This window comes from Chrysemys picta, chromosome 6, assembly GCF_011386835.1.
Source record: "Chrysemys picta bellii isolate R12L10 chromosome 6, ASM1138683v2, whole genome shotgun sequence".
Taxonomy (NCBI): Eukaryota; Metazoa; Chordata; order Testudines; family Emydidae; genus Chrysemys; species Chrysemys picta.
In genome coordinates this window covers 107,411,587-107,430,748 of record NC_088796.1, presented here as the reverse complement: position 1 = coordinate 107,430,748, position 19,162 = coordinate 107,411,587, and positions in this window count along the sequence as shown.

Sequence of the window (19,162 nt, the reverse complement as noted above, 5' to 3'; positions counted from 1 at the left end):
CACATGAGCCTCCTGTTCCCTGGGCTCCTTGCTATGACAGCTTCCTTGGTCTCAGGGTCATCCCTGATGGAGCCCTTTAAACTCTCTACATTTTCCTTCATTGCAGACTCTTGATTCACTGTATAGGGCAGTCACCCTGATCTCTTTTAAGTGTGACTCATTCTGTAATCAGGGTTGCCTCCAGTCTTGAGGAATGAGCCACCCCGTTAAAGTCCCCTTGCTTCCACATCCTGTATTGGAATCCTGTTGATTGGTCCAGTGAGGGGCTTCCATTAGTTCAGAATGAAACATGCTAAGAGGTAGATCTGGCCCCTTCTATGTATATAGTTTTCCCTCAGTGTACAGGGATATATCGTGCCAAATGTCATAATTGCTTTAAAACATGGTTTTGTGCTACAATTCCATACTAACACTTGAATATAACAATAGTTATCTTCAGAGTAAATCATATTAAAAATGTAATTTAAAGCAGTAATGCTTAATCAGCAATCATATACTGTAAAAGTAGTTGTAACAGAAGTATAGTACTCTTCGCACAGGCTGGAAATTTTTAATGAACTGGATACTGAGGATGACATTTACAAAGGCAACCACAACACAGGCATTCACAAAAACAGGTGTATACTAACTGCACCGTCAAAACCAACATTTGGGCACCTAAACCAGCATCTGTGTACACTTAGCATGCACACGCCAAATTTGCAAGTATAATTGCAGGATCTGATGGCTGCAACAGGTGCAAACACATATGAAAGTTTAACCCTGAAAGCGTATCCTCTTTCCATATAGACCCGTGCAAATAACTGATTTTCTGTTTCATTGGTAACTATGGAAAAATAATCAGCAATTTGAAAAGTTGACAAAAAATTCTTTTGGTTCAGACTAGAAGCTTTTTAAAATATTATTAATTAAAAACATTGAAGGAAATTTCAAAATGCAGCAGTCATCGTGAATTGAAAAATCAGAACATTTTGTTTTGAAAATGTAAATATAAAACATTTTGAATTTTTCGAAATTTTTTTTAGTTGTTTGTTCATTGGTTTCTGACAAAAACAGTTCAGTGAAATCAACACAACTTCACAAAATGTTCCAGTTGACCTTTATCTTCATTTTTCACTGAAAAAATGTTTCAGACAGACAAAAAAGTTTGCCGTTTTATTTCCATGTATATTATGAAAGGCACTATATTGGGTTGGTTCTTTTATATGTGTCATCTGGAGAGAAGAAAAATGTGCAATGAATCATATTATTCTGATCTTGTATGTTGGGCAAAGCTTATTGATTTATTTAAAAAAACCATGCTCATATTGTTAGCTCTGAGAGCCTTATATTTATTAAGTCTTAGCTATTGTTTCAACCTGACACTAGTGTGGCCACCTGTAGGGGTGAGATGGCAAATCAGTTTCCATTCCATTCAATTTTTAGGCATTATGCCTTTATTAGAGGGACATTCCAATATTCTACATTAAACTAAATTGTGGCTGCATTCAAAAGTACACCATTTAGTGTTACTAGGAGACATGTTTTTACAAATTATCTGCACTTCAGAATGGGACTTAGCTGCCCATGCAGATGGAGAAGCAGTTTATACAACCTTTACATACTTTACAACTTTCCTTTTGCTAAGTTGCATCCTGTAGCAGTTAAATATATGGACAGAAATAAGATGTAGGTAATAAATAAATAAATGCTTCAGCAAAACTGGTAACGAGAATATGATAAAGTTAAACAGCAAGTGAGATACTATTAAAATAAAATGAATGGAACAGAGAATATTAGCAACAGAGTCCATTCTTCATTACTTTGCTAAGGCCAGGGGAAAGAATTTAGATACCAGGAAAAATCAGGATCAGCAGTCTGCTGAATCAGAATGCAAATCCACCTAGCAGACTAAAGAGAAACTAATGATACATAGAAATTATCCTAACTAATCCCATACAGATCAGACAGTCTTTTAAACAACTGGATGAAACGTAAATTAAGCTATGAAAAAAATCCAAATATCATCTAATATTGGTTGGGGGCTGGGGGAATCTTTATTTTATGACTTCAGTACAAGGAAATAGAATACAGTTAATAAGCAAGTCGAACCATTATGTAATCTTCCTCTGAAGGAAGAAGAAGAAAATAATTTCATTTTTGTATTTAATTGTTTGTATTTACTTTGCTCCAGGGTCTATGAGAAAACACTGTTTTAAATGGGTCAGTGGGATCAACAATATTCTGCTTGGCTAAACTCCTCATCCTCTGAGAGTTTTACATTGTATTAAATACTTATAATAATTAAATAACAAGACAGTGAACTGGTTTCTTTCACACCTCATTTAAAGTACCAAAATAAAATGTCTTAGGGCTACCTTCAACTCAACCAAATGCAGCCAATTTGGACTTCCACAATAGAACTATTCATGTTAGTAAAAAAATGCAGTATTGGGCCCTTTTTGCCTCCCAGTTAAAATGCTTCTAATTTTTAAATAAAAAAAAGATGACTCCTACTCTCTCTGTTGTAAATGCTGATGCAAAATCATACTAAACCAGCTTCAGTGCAAATCTATTTGCAGTCTACAGGCATACTATCTTGCTGGGCAAGAATGTCATATATTACATACCATATTACTGACAGCAAAAGTTCTAGCACTTATTAAGCACTATTATAAATCTGTGTACTGAGGTAGCAATAATGTAGTCTGTTAGCAATCATTATATATGTATAATATATATTGCTGGGGAAAAACAGTATATATTACATGTATATTATATATGTTCTTTCCCCAAAATACATATATATTATGCTTGCTGACAGACTACATTATTGCTATCTCAGTACATTGATTTGTAACAGTGCTTAATACGTGCAAGAACTTTTGCTATCAGTCCGCAGTCATACAGAACCTGTGTATACTAGAAGGTTAATGCAAGTCTTAATAAATAAGCTTATAACAGCTGAAAGCTAATGTTTGTTGTAGTGGCTAAAATAAAATCTTGCCATTTTAGTGCTACGGTATTGTAAAGTTAGCTACACTCTGTCCAAAGTGCAGCTAAAATTAGCCCTATAGTTTAATACTATACAGAAAAACTAAGTAAGCTATGGATAATTTTAAGGCATTTTATTTATACACTTCAGTGGATTTAGTACCTGTAAAAGTCAGAGTGTATTCTAGCACTGACATTGTTTTTCTGAAGCAGCCCATTTCATGTGTGGCAGATCACATTGCAATGCGTTGGTTATGACACTTCACCATCTTGCCCTGTGATATGTCAGCATATGGTAGAAGCTACATTTCATCCCAAGAAGAGTTATAATATAACTTGACACCATAGTATGAAGGAAATCTCACTAGCAGATCAGTTAGTCATTAGGTGCTGGTATCTGATTTATAATCAAACAGGAAGATGAGAGCAGACAGTGCCATTGTTCATGAGCTAGTACAATTATTTCTGAATAGTCTGGCACACCTCTATAATCAATGAAGTATGTTTTTTATTTGCTAGACTTTCATTTATGCCTCAGAGTATCAAAAGTGGCAGCTGACAGCATCAATATTCCTGTTTGTATTGTTTATGATATTAGTATAATTAGCAACATCATTCATAATAACTAGGCTTAGCACCAAACAGCGACATTTATGCCATTAAGCAAGAATTAGAGCATAATGCAGCACTAAACAAAACATGAAGACTACTATTTACAAAGGTGGCTGAAAGCACTCTCTTGAATATATGTACGTAGATATTCATAACATTTATGATGCATGTGTGTTGAACACTCAATACGATCCCATTATTATATGACAATTTTTAACTACTGTCTTTGATGAAAATAATATTTTTAAATGTTTAATTTACACTGTACATAGGTTGTTTTATAATGATGGACTATAATTTTCAAAGCTAGACCAGCTCTGCTTGCTAATGGTTAGATTATGCATCCCTTATTCATTCCCACAAGCCTTTCCACTGAAGACAATGAAATGTAAGCACTCACCAGTGTGAGTAAGGGTTGCACTATCTAGCCCAAAATGAGTAATGAATGGTTTAGGGGATTAGTGCCACTGTTGTTAGTACAGTAGTACTATTAATTATTTGTATAACAGTAGAATCTGCAGCATCCAACCAATGATAGCACCCCAGGGTGCTATGTGCTGTACATGGTAACAGACAGTCTCTTTCCCATAGAAAAGCATCATGAAACCATGGGAAATTAGCCTTCACTGCCAGATCATTACTGTCCAGGTCCAGCTGCCAGGGTCAGAGGCCAAGTGAGCCAGAAACGTGCAGGGGAACAGAAAGGGCGGGACCACCCACTTCTCCCGCCAGCTGCTCCACTTCGGGTCGGCATGAGAGCCCAACTGCCCAGCAAAGCATCTGGGCTGCCTGAAAGAGAGAGACTGGCTGTGAGGCGGTGGTGGTGGCCAGCTGCTACCATCCTGGCATAGGCGCTGACTCTGTGGGTGCTCCAGGGCTATAGCACCTATGGAAAAAAAATCAGCTCCCCTCCTTCCCCCAGTGCCAGCAGCCTTGCTGATCAATTCCTTCCCCTCCTTCCCAGTGCCACTCGTCCACGGCAATAAGCTGTTTCGCAGTATGCAGGAGGCTCTGGGAGAAAGAGGGAGGAGCAGGGATGAGGTGCACTCAGGGGAGGGGCAGAACTGGGTGGGAAGAGGCGAGGAAGAGATGGGGGCTTGGGGGAAGGGGTCAGGTGGAGGCAGGGTCTGGGGCAGAGAAGGGGATTGAGCACCCCCCCAGGAGCAGAGGAAGCTGGCGCCTATGCCTCCTGGGCCCAGCTGCTGGGGACAGGGGCCAAATGTGCTCGTGGTGGGGGGAAGTGCAGCGGGAGGAGAGAGCTTCCTCCGCCCCCACAGGTAACTGTTAGGGTGGGGATAGTACAGCAGTCCCCGGCCTGGGAGCAAGGTGGGGGGCAAAGAGGAGTGAGCGGAGGGTGGAGCCTTGGTGGAGGGGGTGCAGCAGGTGGCAGGGCTTCAGGGGGCGGGGCGGAGCAAGGATGTCGAGTTTCCAGAAATTGGAAAGTTGGCAACCCTAATTTGGACAGGGGTAACTATAAAAATCAGGGATATGGAATGTTGACTTAAAATGGGTATTGAGAATGTATAAATAAATAATAGTCTGAAACTGATGACTGTTCAGACATCTGTTGCTTTTTGGCAACTCTCAACAAAACTGTGCAGCAGTTTTGAAAGAAAAGAGGTGCTGAATATTCTTTGACAAAATGTCATCAGTTCTACAGTATAAATCCAGCCAATAAAACTAATCTGCAAGGGGCTTTTAGATTGTGATTTGATTGCAGACTGAGAGCATTTTTGTGGAGTTTTTGGTAAAAATAGCAATTGATTTCCACTCCAGCCAAGCAATCTGATCTCTACAGTCCTAGCAAAATCAGCTGCAAGATACCAGTTTTTACTTCAGGATCAGTCAGCCAGAAAAAACTTACCGTGCCTGCAAGTATACTGTGCCACTGGGATCCTAAACTGGTCAGCTGCAGAAGACTGTTTAATGGGCAGGAAAAAAGGTTAACCACCTTTGTCAAGTCTCATGGGAGGCGGAGGATGCTTACTACTGCAGTAGAAATGGAAGAGCATTAAATATACCCGTTAAGGCTCAAGGGTCAATTTGTGCCAATGCTATATGCTCTGCATTCTGTCTCTTCTCAAAGTCCTGTTGTTTCTCTCTCACTGTGGCATCTACGTGTTTTAGAGGGGGAAGGCTTAACCAGGCAGATTGCAGGTGTGATATACTACCACACTATCGGTAATTTTAACTCTATACTTTTTCTCATCAAATACTTTTTGTCAGGATTCCACACTCCCTTTTTGCTTTATGTCCTGCCCCTTTGTCTCATTTTTGGACATGTGCATTTTTTGGTCCTGGTGGCCCTTTAAATAAAACACTGATTTATTTTTTAAAATTATTTAATTCATCCTTACTGGAAGCATTAGAACTAAGGAATAAATATAACTTTCATGTTTTTTTCTCATTTTTAAGATGTAAAGATGTTTTTACACATCTAGTACAGTTCTAAATAAAGCCTTAAGGGCAGAGGAATAAAGAAAGGTTATTACAGATATATAATCATGCATTTTTAGCAAAAAGTATTTTTATGCAGTTAGTACATTTTAAAATAATGTTATTAAATAATTTACAAAATCTCAGTAACAGTGGAAGAAATAAGTGTTTTATATATCTAATTCATTTTAGAGAACAATGATTTTATGAAATTAGTCAGTTTTAATATAATATAATGTAATTAAATACAAAATCCTAGTAAAAGAGAAATATAGGATATATATATATATATATATAATATAATTCATTTCTAAAGGAAAATATTTGGATGCAGCTAGTAGATTTCTAAATAACTTTGATTAAAGAGTTTCAGAAAGCCTGCAAAGTATTAATGATCAAGAGAGAAAATATACCAGTAGAGTTACATACAGATGAGTGCAGTTGTTCTATAATCACCTGGCTCATTTTAAAGAAAATACTGTATATGTATATACAACTACTACATTTCTAAATAAAGTAATTAAATAAATGTACAAAACTTTCACTAACAGAGGAATAGAGGAGAAATGTTAACACATATATACCATGCATTTTGAGATAAAAATATTTTATTCATTTACATTTAAAGAGTACATCTTTAAACAAAGTCTGCTAAACAATAGCACAAAGACACCAAAATATGAATGAAAAGGAGAAAGTATAACCTTAGAGTTAGTTACATTGTACAGAGTACAGTTCTAAAGCCACCTTTCAGAGAAACAAGAAAGTTTTAAAACAGCTAGAAAGGAAAAAAGCCAGAGAGAAGAGGAAAAACAGCTCTCTTCGCCAATTGTCACCAGCCAAATGGCAGAAACCCCTGCTCTGGGAGCTTCGGATGAACCACGCCTTACTGATCAAACCAATCATAAAGACCTCTTTAAACCTGGGACCTTTTGTGGAATACATAAAATATTAAATTGCATCACATTTTCCTGAGCCACTCTCTATATTTTTTTTAACCCCACAACACTTTTTATTGTAGTGTATTAAAAAGTAAATTAGAACTAAAATACCAATCAAAAGGGTCATGCATGTAGATTTCATTATTAAACTTTTTACAAAACCTATGTAAATTTAGCAATTAGCCTTATGTGTTTTTAATTCTGGACCAGGAATAAAATTTGTTTTTTTCTACATCATGTCTTTACTATTTGTCTTTAAAAACAGTTAAGCAGCCCCTAATGGAATACGTGCTTAACTCTTATTCCAACTTCCCTTATTACATTTACTCAGAGAAATGTATTGCTTCATAACCATTTATATTTAGTGGAAAATTAGCACCTATTGGCTTTAGCTGTAAGGAGGCCTGTTAATTTTAGTAAAGTTGTGTATAATTGAATTGTTGTCTGTGTAGTAACACAAATTTATTGCCTTCTTTCAGTAAGACTGCAGTGCCACAAGCATTTCATCAGGACTTTGTAGTTGTGAGGCAAATGACATTCTAGCCAGACTGCTGTAAGAAAATGTTACTACTTCTTCTTCTTCTTCATTGTCATTGTTGTCATCATCATCATCATCGCAGTGCAGACATACCCTAAGCCTAAACCCTCTCCTAGGTTACTTTTGAAAATGAACATAACGTAAGAACAGCCATGCTGGGTCAGACCAAAGGTCCATCTATCCCAGTATCCTGTCTTCCGACAGTGGCTAATGCCAGGTGCCCCCAGAGGGAATGAACAGAACAGGTAGTCATCAAGTGATCCAGTCCCTGTCACCCATTCCCAGCTTCTGGCAAACAGAGGCTAGGGACACCATCCCTGCCCATCCTGGATAATAGCCATCGATGGCATATTCTCCATGAACTTATCTAGTTCTTTTTTGAATCCTGTTATAGTCTTGGCCTTTACAACATCGTCTGACAAGCAGTTCCACAGGTTGACTTTGCGTTGTGTGAAAAAAATACTTCCTTTTGTTTGTTTTAAACCTGCTGCCTATTAATTTTATTGGGTGACCCCTAGTTCTTGTGTTATGAGAAGGAGTAAATAACACTTCCTTATTTACTTTCTCCACACCCATCATTATTTTATAGACCTCTATCATATCCTCCCTTAGTTGTCTCTTTTCCAAGCTGCAAAGTTCCAGTCTTATTAATCTCTCCTCATATGACAGCCGTTCCATACCCCTAATCATTTTTGTTGCCCTTTTCTGAACCTTTTCCAATTCCAATATATATATTTTTGAGATGGGGCTCCTACATCATTTAGGCACTTTTGCAAATTGTAATAATAATTTAAAATGTCTGCCATTATTCTATTTAATTTAATTATCATTTCTGGCACAAGAAAAACAATTAGTAAGTTGCAGTGGGGAAAAAACAGCCTAAGACACAGTAGGAAATATATTGCTGCTTTGGTTTTTTTGTGGCATCATTTCCAGTTTACCAGAAATGTCTCCATTATGAAAAACTGAGGAGTTTTAACTTAACAAGGATATTTGAAGTCAATAGAAGCGACAGCTGAGTAAACGGGGGCAGAAAAAAACACACAGTTATTTGAAATATGTAATCATAGAGAGTAATAATAAATACTAACCTTAGCAAGGTTCTGGTTTATGGTAGCCTTTTGGGGCGGGGGGGTGTAATGTGTATACGCACTTGGCTGGTGATGTTGGCTGAGTGTTAATCACAAGGACACCTGCCCAACTGCACTGATGTTAATGAAGACTTATCTGTGAGGACCCTTATTTTCCTATAATAGCATCAGATGATCTATCTACCTCTTTATATGGCCCTCATTGCCTTAGTAGCTGAGCACTTTGCAATCATTATTAGATTGTGAGATAGGCATGTACTACCCCTATTTTACAGATGGAGTATAGAGGACCAGAGTAGATTAAGTGAGTTGCCTAAGGTCACACAAAAAGTCAGTGAATGAGCCAAGAACTGAACCCCAGTTTTTATGTCCCATCCCAGTGACATCCTACATCCTTCCCTTACATAAGCAACTTCACGTGTCTAGGTATAGGAGAACAAAAGCCAGTGGTGTATTTTACTGGGGGCATCGGCTCTGATACACGCTGTCCTCTGCCATTGAGCCTATGGAAGCTGTGGCATAATACCATTGTGGGATTGATGCTCTCTAGGCTGATAGGGGGCATGCTGAGCCAGGTGAACAGTGGAGGTATCTGGTATGATCCTCCATAATCCTGGTTTCAGTGTAGCAGCCGTGTTAGTCTGTATTCGCAAAAAGAACAGGAATACTTGTGGCACCTTAGAGACTAACACATTTATTTGAGCATAAGCTTTCGTGGGCTACAGCCCACTTCTTCGGATGCATAGAATGGAACATATATTGAGGCGATATATATACACATACAGAAAGCATGAAAAGGTGGGAGTTGTCTTACCAACTCTGAGAGGCCAATTAAGTAAGAGAAAAAACTTTTGAAGTGATAATCAAGATAGCCCAGTACAGTTTTTTAATCTTACTTAACTGGCCTCTCAGAGTTGGTAAGACAACTCCCACCTTTTCATGCTCTCTGTATGTGTATATATATCGCCTCAATATATGTTCCATTCTATGCATCCGAAGAAGTGGGCTGTAGCCCACGAAAGCTTATGCTCAAATAAATGTGTTAGTCTCTAAGGTGCCACAAGTATTCCTGTTCTTTTTGCATAATCCTGGTGAATTTCCTTTGTGAGGATACAGTGCAGATGCTTGAAGGCAAGCAATTGCTTCATGGCTCTGAGATAACTATATTACCAACCAAAAGGATGGCAGTACAGGGAGCAACTAGGAAATGCTGACTCTTCCTAATACAACCAAAGACTCATGCTGATGCACCCTGGTTGCGAGCTTATGGCTCCATATACATTCCAGAACACTCCTTCTGTCCTCAAGATGAGGCTGGACATTAAAAAGAAAGACGCCCCCTTTCCTCCAGATAAGAGAATGGAAAATAGAATTTCTAGCAGACTCTTTGTCTCCTCCTAACAGTTTTTTTCCACAGCAGAGGATGATAAGGCCCAAGGTTAAGGACACTAACTTTCCACAACTCCCTGGTTGTGAATCAGGATTAGCCCCTAGTGAAACCTCCACAAATGAAAATAGAAATCTGGATTTTTTTAAAGACTGTATCCATAAGTTACGACACAACTGCATGCAACCTGTCAGCTGGCATATAACTATCTTATTCTTATTAGATGCTGTGAAATATAAGATAAAATGTGTAAGGTTACTAACACTAGTCTATGAGAATGCCAGACATCTTTAATTATGGCAATTGTTTTATTAATTTTGTACATTGAAAAATGTAAATTACTGATATTTCCGTAGGTTCTTTAAAAAAAAAAAATTAGTGGCTCACTTGCACATGGAAAATAAAAAGAAAGAAATGTTCACACATGCTGGTGAATAATAATAATAAAAAAAAATGAATGAATTGCAATATGTATGTGCAACAAGCATTCCCACAGGATAATTATATTGAAATGTGAATAAAGTAAAAGAGAAATAAAATTTATGAAATTCAAGATACAATTCAGAGGTTCTCGGTTCAATAAATGAGTTCAGTTAGATTTCTTATATAACCGAAGAGGATAGTAATAATTAAAATGCATTTAGGTCAAGATTCTGATACGCTTGCTTATCATGAGTAGTGTGAAGTTCACACGCTTGAGCAGACGCTCCTGGAATGTGCAAATTCCAACTATGCCGGTAGGTTGATGGTGAAGGTTCAGCCATCACTGCTAAACTTTTGTGGACATTAAAACAGCCAGTGGACAAACAGTACTGTAGAGAAGTCCAACATCAACTCTGGTAGGTGATGTCCACATGCACTCCATCATCCTAATGGTCCGGACTGTTCCCAAATAAGGAGAACAATGCAGTGAAATTGGGAAAAGCAGCAGGAAAAGGTATTATTTATCCGGAGATCCTATATAACCTGGGTCCACTGGCACAGAAATGGATGATGCAGCTTTTCACCAATATCCTGGAGACCAGTGAAATCCCTTGTGTGTGGAAAGAAATCAAGGTCATTACACTCCTAAAGCCTGGAAGACTCACAGCCTTCCATTTATATGCAAACCTTCCTCTTGAGCACCAACTACTAGGTGATGGAGTGTATGATTCTGAACCGAATTGGGCCCACTGTGGACACCAGCCTATCCTAGGAACAAGATGTTTTTTGACTGCATAGAAGTTGCTGTGACCTTTTCCTGGCCCTCATAACAAACATCGAGGCTGGATTCCAACAAAAACTCAAGATTGGTCCTGCTTCCATGTATCTGTCAGTGGCATATGACACAGTCTAGAGAGATGGTCTGCGTTTAACATGCCAAAGTGATCCCCTATGTGCAGCTTCTCAGGCTGCTGAACACCATACTTAGCAGCCGAAGGATGCGCCTATACCTTGAAAGTTAAACCAGCAAGCCGTGCACTTTGAATAATGGGCTACCACAAGGTGCTGTACACGCACCAACATGCTTCACTATATACACAAGCGATAGGCCTGAAACGATAGCAAAGATGTTTGAGTGTGCTAATGATTTGGTACTCGCAACTCAGGCTTGTAGCTTTAAAGAACTTGAAGTGACCCTTACATCTTACCTTAAGATCATGGAGGATCTTAAGGTCAAAAGTGGTGGGTTTTGGTTTTTTTTGGCAAACCAAATTTGAGCAAATTGGTAGTCTCTACTTTCCACCTTGACAACAGAATTGCACAAAACACTCTAACTGTCGAGTTTTGTGGTGAAACTGTGTTATGACCCAAAGCCAACATAACTCTGTGTCATTCTTGACCATGTACTCACCTTTCATGACCATCTCAAGGAAGTAACCACTACAGTGAAGACTCACATCAACATTATTCAAAAGTTAGCAGAAACAAGCTGGGGATCAACTGTTCCAGTGCTATGAACATCGGATTTGGCCCTGGTTTACTTAGTTACAGAGTACAGTGTACTGGTGTGGACAAGAAGCTCCCATACCTCGCTTGTGTATAGGCAGCTGAATCAGACCATGTGTATCATCATGGGAATTTCAACATCAACACCTCTACTGCGGTTTTCTGTCTTAGCAAACACAAACATCCAATTCTCTGTTGAGATATAGCCATAGCATGAGACCTTAAACATGCCAAACACTACCCAGAACTTCCCATCAGGCAGATTATGGTCTAAAATTCTGAAAACCACTATGGGTCACACATGGCCACCTCATGTCTTGGGATTCAGCCAGGGAATGGCAGTGTGTGGTCCTCATCTACCATTCCAAAGAAGCACATTCTTACTGCCCCAACAAGCTGCCCTCCATTTAGACTGGCCATGCAGACTTTGGACCACATTGAGTCACATCCAAACAGACCATGGAAGGTGCGACTACTTTTGTGACTGTGCCGAGAACATCCAAACCACTGAACACATTATATCACAGTGCCTCTAATATGGATTCAAAAGTGAATTGGATGATATCCACAACATCACAAAGGAGAACTTGCAATGGTTTTTGGACCTACAACTGCATCTATAGAATGTTCATCCGCAGATTCTTTATGCACAAGACACCTTGGGAGTACCTTACTCCATAAGGAGTCTAATTGATATCAGTGGGATGAATCTTGGAGTAAGGTATTACATACACATAAGCGAATGTATCAAAATCTGGCTTTTAAGACATAAAATATGTCCAGACAGCACAGCTTGCAGTATTAGCACCATTTAGGGTGACCAGACAGCAAATGTGAAAAATCGGGATGAGGGTGGGGGATAATAGGAGCCTATATAACAAAAATTGGGACTGTCCCTATGAAATCGGGACATCTGGTCAACTTAGCACCATTTCTCCAAAGGACTCCACAGGTTGACACGTGGCATAGGCACGGGAAGTAGGAGTCCCAGCTGCCGGCCCCGCTGCTGCCCAGAGGCTTTGCTGCTGGCCCCAAATCTTGCTTGGCCGCGGGTCCTGCTCGGCAGCTGGCCCTGCACCCATGGGCTCCGCTGCCAGCCCTGTGGTCCTGGCCACCAGCCCCTCATTTGGGGTCTCAGCTGCCAGCCCGGGGTCCCACAGAGCAGACAGGGCCCTGGGGCTCTGCTGCCAGCCCCACGCTTAGGACTCCACTACCGGACCTAGCAGGTCCCGGTCACCGGCCCGCATGCGGAGTCCTGGCTGCCGGCCCCACACCCAGGGCTCCGCACTTACTCCTAGCTGTGGCCCCAGCCTCTGCCGCCTTACCCCTTTCCGCATACCCTTTCCACATCCCAGAGCCACGGCCCTGCTCCCGGCACCAGCTCTAGGGGGCAGTGAGGGGCGCAGACAGGCGTAAGAGGAGTCCAGCTCAGCACCTCCACTCCAAAAACTGTTCCCGTGCAACTGACACACAGACTGAGATCTTGAAAGCTGACGTACATCTTCCTCAATCTTACACCTGCACATACAGTTTATTTGGCTGGAACCTGAGATGTGGAAGATTTTTTTAATCAATGAATCGATCTGAGTGGTGAGTCAAAGTAGAGAATTTAGACTACAATCTGCCCTCAGTTACCAGTGTTCTGTAGTTGTGCAGATGACTGTCAAACTCAAAGTTAATCCATTTTTACAATGGATTAACTATTGCAGAGCATGTGAGTGTCTAACCAGTTAGTGCCAAAATCTGGCTAGATAAAGTTGAAGTCCCATCAGGTGATTTTTTTTTAACCTGATCTCCTACTGGGACCTGACTATGGATGTTTTTTTAATCACTTTCATTATGGGAACTACACTTACTTTCAAGTTTTTTCAGACTTAAAAAGAATTCATTATTTTAAACCATGCTAACTTCCTGGAGCACTATGGGACTCAAAATTGAATCTAAGTGAGTTTGTCCTAAGTGCAATGTAAATGAAACACCCTGTAGTAAAACAAGAGGTATCTGAAGGCTCTATATCTTTATATTAAGAGCAGCCATGCAGCCAGAAATTTGGATTAATAGAATGCATGTGCACTAAGATTTTTTTCCATCAACCTCTGATCTATACACAAAATGCTAGGGATTAGTCAAACTTTGATAAAATAAGCATGTTTGGAAAAGAAGAGAGAAATAAGATTGAAGGAATAGGGGATGCTTTCTATGAGTGCTTCCTGTGTGCCAGACAGTAATGCTCTGAGTTTAAAAGAAAATCCTGATTTTCAAAGGTGCTGAGGTCCTGCACTTTACATTGACTTAAATGGGCCTCACTGTTACTCGTTACATCTGAAAATCAAGCCATATTCATTCTAGTGCCTAAATGTGGCTTAGGACTTAATGTTGGCCTCCAAGGATTCCCAACCTGTAAACTGCTCCATTCAGGCTGGCCCCAAAATTCTAATCCACATTGGGGACCAAATCCCAAACCCCACTCACCTTCTCTTAATATGAGATTCTACTTCTTCTGTAGGTTATATTGCAAGTAGGATATAGGGTTCCTTCTCCAGAAATATAGCTTTGAAAAGTTAAGCAAAACATAACCTTATTCTCAGCCTTTTTCCTTAACAACTCTAGGAAAGTGCATTCATTGTTTAAATGTTCTCTGAAGTTGTGCATCGTTAACAGTGATTTTGGTACATAAAGTCTTGAGGATGAGATATATTAAGCAAAAGAGAATGTATAAATATTTATACTTATAGTTGTTTAGATACATAATTTTTGATACTATATGATACAAAGCATGAATCACACCATTACTTGTGTATTAACAGTGCATTACTGTTGAGAGACTAAAGATAATGTCTGAAATGAAGCAGACTCTACTAACAAATTGTAAAACCTTATGAAATCAGACTCCTGAGGGTTCCCCCATATCCTCCCAGATTTCAGCATTTAGTTCATTCTAGCATGCCAGTTATTTCAGATATAGCGGATGAAGACCTTAAAGAGACCTTATTAACCCCTTCTGTCTTGATGACTGACAGAGAAGAAAAACAAGCCTCTTTTTGTCTGGGAAGTTGGTAGACTGCTTATTTCATCACATCTAACCCTGTGTCCGTTCTAATTTACTTCAATGTAACCCTCAATATTTCCCTTAATTATGCCCTGAATTATTGCTTGACAACTACATGTGCCAAGAGGTACTCACTTTGATTCTGATTGGTGCAAAATGTGAAATTTACCAGCCATTAAGAAGCCATTCTGTGGCATGCCCTGCAATTAATAAAAAGCCAAGCCATAATAAAATCCAATTAACTCCATGTCTGCATTTAAAAATCGCATCTCACGGCAAGAAAAAAGGAATGCAAAGCCAAGGGTGGTGGTGTATATGTGAGGAGAGGGAAGGTGGAATAGAATATAACACCAGAAAGGAATGCAGAAAAGCAATCCTCTGCCTCAGCTAGTACATCACTTCTTATCTCCTTCAGCCATTTTAATTAACATGTTAATAAATTCCCTGATAGATTTAATGGTAAGTGACAATTGTGAGGTAGAGACTGTAATAAAACCCAACGCAGAAAATTTGTAACTTGTAAAAAAAAAAAAATCATTATTGCCTAGTCAACCATAGCAGATTTTTTTTCTTTTTTTCTTTTCTGAAGGGAGAGATTGCTGTTTAGAAAAAGATTTAAACTTTAGCCCCCACATTAAGCAGAATTAATTATCTATTTGCTAAAATGCCATATATTACTTCCAGTTTATCCATCCACTGGGTAAACAGTAAGCATTTCTTGGTCACTATGATAGATTTGAATGCTGGCTGGGACATCAATCAGCGTTGGCAACTGATTAGTTGTTTGTGTCTTTGACAGGCTCTTCCATCTCACTGAATGAAAGCTTGCTGATTGCTCTCACTTCTATCCACATTCATTGCCCTCTACTGCCACTATATTATATGGCTAATGCTGATGGTGGAAAATCCTCCCTGACAAGTAACAGTGAATTTCTCCCATTCCCTTATCATTACATACACGTTACTCTGTGTTTCTTCAGTGACTGGAATTACTGAGTGAGATGGTCAGCAGTGTTGGGGACTTGTTCAGCAGCATAAATACTGCTGATCATGGTTGTTATATTTATTAAAGCAATCACACACGAAAAGCTATGTAATGGCATGACATGTGCCTCATTGGTCATAGACTAAGACTCAGCTCTGTCAACTATGAGCAGGTTATCAGTACAAAGAAAAAAACGATCATGTGATGAGATGATTCAACAGGATGGTTGTGAACAGGCTGGCTGTGAATGAAAGAAGTAGGACTGAAGAGAATATGAAATTAAATTTCTTCAGCCTTTTCTTGTTGCCCAGGATAAAATTCAGGAATATTGGCTGAGATTCTCAAAGCAGTCAAGAGGCTTTAGACACCTCTTTCCCATTATAATTAATGGAAAGGAGGTGTCTAAATGCCTTACACTTCTTTGAAAAGATCTCAAGCTTTGTCATTAGTAAATAAATATATAAAACACGTAACACTAAAGCTAATGCTGTTACCCAATCTGTGGGTTTCTGAAACTGGGTGGAGTGAATAGATTAGCTGAAGTATTTGAGGAAGTACAAAAGTTATGAATTCTGACTTTCTTAACACCAAACATTGTTTGGCATATGTGCAACCCCGATGATTAAGTCAGAAAGAATGGATCATCAGTAATCAAGATCAGCAATGTTTTAATCAGGTCTGTGTGCTTATTCACTGCATCTGTCTCTGTAAACTTTTAGCCAAAACAAGACCTGGTTAGATATAAATCCACAGATGACAATGATGGACATAGCATGGGCAGGGTGTGGGAAATACAGGTGATCCCACAAATCACATATGCTATACAGTTAACCTGCAAAAATAACACCACAGATAAAGTCAAGAAATAATAGGAATACTTTGTAGTTTTTGTAACATCTTTCAGCTGAGAATGTCACATTGCTTAATAAACACTGAATAAGTCTCTCCCACCCCTACATGAGGTAGGTGAAACTGTGGGGAAACTGAAGCAAAAAATACAGTACAGGCCCATTTGTGTGTTCAAAAGCATGCCTACATTTGTGTGCATAATTATCATCAAATGTGTAAACATGTTATTCAGGTACCTAAATTTTAATTAGCATGCACAGATGTGGTATCAGTGTGCATAAATGCAAGACCACTATTGAGGTGGACACAGCAGCAAACATGCATGGAATTAAGCGGCAGGGCACAACTTTATTAAACGTTTAACACAAGGGAGGGGCACTACCCGCCCATACTCTCTTACATCAGGTATTTAGTTGTTCCAGTGCAGGGGTTACAGAGCGCCTTACCATATAACTCATAACTGGCACCAGGGTTACAGGGCTTCTTAACATATAGCCCATAATGTGGGGTAGGCTCTCTTCAGCCTAGCCTCCAGGACTCAGCTCTCTCTGAGTCCTAGCACCCTCCGCCCTGTGAGGGCGACAGAGGGTGGGGAAGTTGGCCCGCAAGGCCTACATGAGCTGAAGGCCCATCACCAAAATCCCAGGTCTCTGGGAACCATCCATTTTATTCTCTTCACTGCATTGGAAACTGGCTGCGAGTTGTGACGAGTAAGCAAGGTCATCCCAGTACCTTAGTTAGGTATCATGCGCATACCTGCTTAACCCACTGTGGCTTGAAGGTGTGAGGAAGATAAAAAACTCCCTGGTCCTCCGCCAATTGGCGCATGGGATAAAAAATTCCTTTCTGACTCCCTAAAGAGGCGATCGGCTAGACCCACCGCATCTGTCAGGCCAGGTTCCCATTCCTAGTTCTGGTGGGTAGAGTGGGCTGCTGGAACGAAGCCAAAAGAGGCTCCGCATGGCCCTGACCCGGGCTAAATCCTGAGACCTGGGGAATGCTGGCCAATCAGCACCCCTGTCCCTCAGCTGACCAATGGGTGTGAGACTCCCATGGGAAGAGCTACCTCTTGTCCCTGGGCAAGAGCCTCCCTACCTTGCTATTGTGACTGCCCCTGTGGTGAGGGCGAAGACTCACTGGCACAGCGCCCCCTACTGGTCATCCTGGGAATTAGCTTTTCCAGCCCAGAGCGCCCTCTGCAGGCCAGTGTTTCGTCTGCCGCAGGCCCCCATGTCCCTCCCAGACCCCGGTGCCCTTTGCCCAGGGGTTCTGCCCACCACAGTACCCCCTTTGTCTGGGTCTCCCCTCCCCCAAACCTCTAAACCCACCTTGCCTCAGTGGCTACTGCCAGTCATCATCTAGCCCCCGCTTCCTGGGGCCGACTACAGTCTGTAAACCACTCATCATTGGCAAGGGGGTTAGGATCTGCTGCCTTTGCCTATCTCTGGGCTGCCCCTCTGCAGCCCTAGTACCTATTTGGCCCTTTTAGCAAGGCCTGCAGTCTGGGTTTTTTCCTGGCCGGAGCGCCTCAGCTCCCTCTGCCCTTCCCCAGGACTGCTCTACCTCAGGTACCCTTCTCAACTCCCAAGCTGCCAGGCCCCTCTCTCTCAAGAGGCTAGAGAGTGTGTGTGTGTGTTAGCTTCTGGCCCACTGACCTCTTATAAGGGACAGCTGGGCCCTGATTAAGCTGGACACAGCTGTGGCTGCTTTCCCCATCAGCCTCCCTTTTCCCAGCTGCAGCCCTCTCCAGGGCTGCTTTAACACCTTCGGGCTGGAGCGGGGTGACAACCCTGCTACAGTGCCCCTTTCACTGCCAGCCCCATCAAATTACCCCTCCCATTGATGTGGGTGGGTAGCATTTAAATATACAGTTTTGCCCTCTCAGGTGGTCATTTGCTCACTGGAAATTTGGTCCTCATTAATGTATCCAGCTATTTATATGACAGAGCTAGGAAAAGAACCGTATTCTGAGTTCCATCCTCTGGCCACTCCCCATTTCTAGCCCTTCTCCCCTTGTTGCAGATATTCTAGTTACCCCTTTGGTTACATGGGCAATGAGGATCTACAGACAGAGAGAAGTGCACGGTGGGAAGTTCTGATTTACAACATTTATTTTTAATATATTAGAACATCACAACCAGTGTAGTCCTTCAGCCTGGATTTTCTTGATAGCTGGTGGATTTATACAAACATTTAGTATGATGAGGTGGCTGGACAGAATCATTTGCTGTGGTTCATACAAATTACTGCTGAGGGTCAGAAAAAATAAAACCTTACAACTACATGAGCTTTGGAATATCAGAGCTGATTTTGTAAAGAAAGAAAGAATAGATGCTGACAGATTCAGTATTACAGCAAAATGAGCTGTAGTC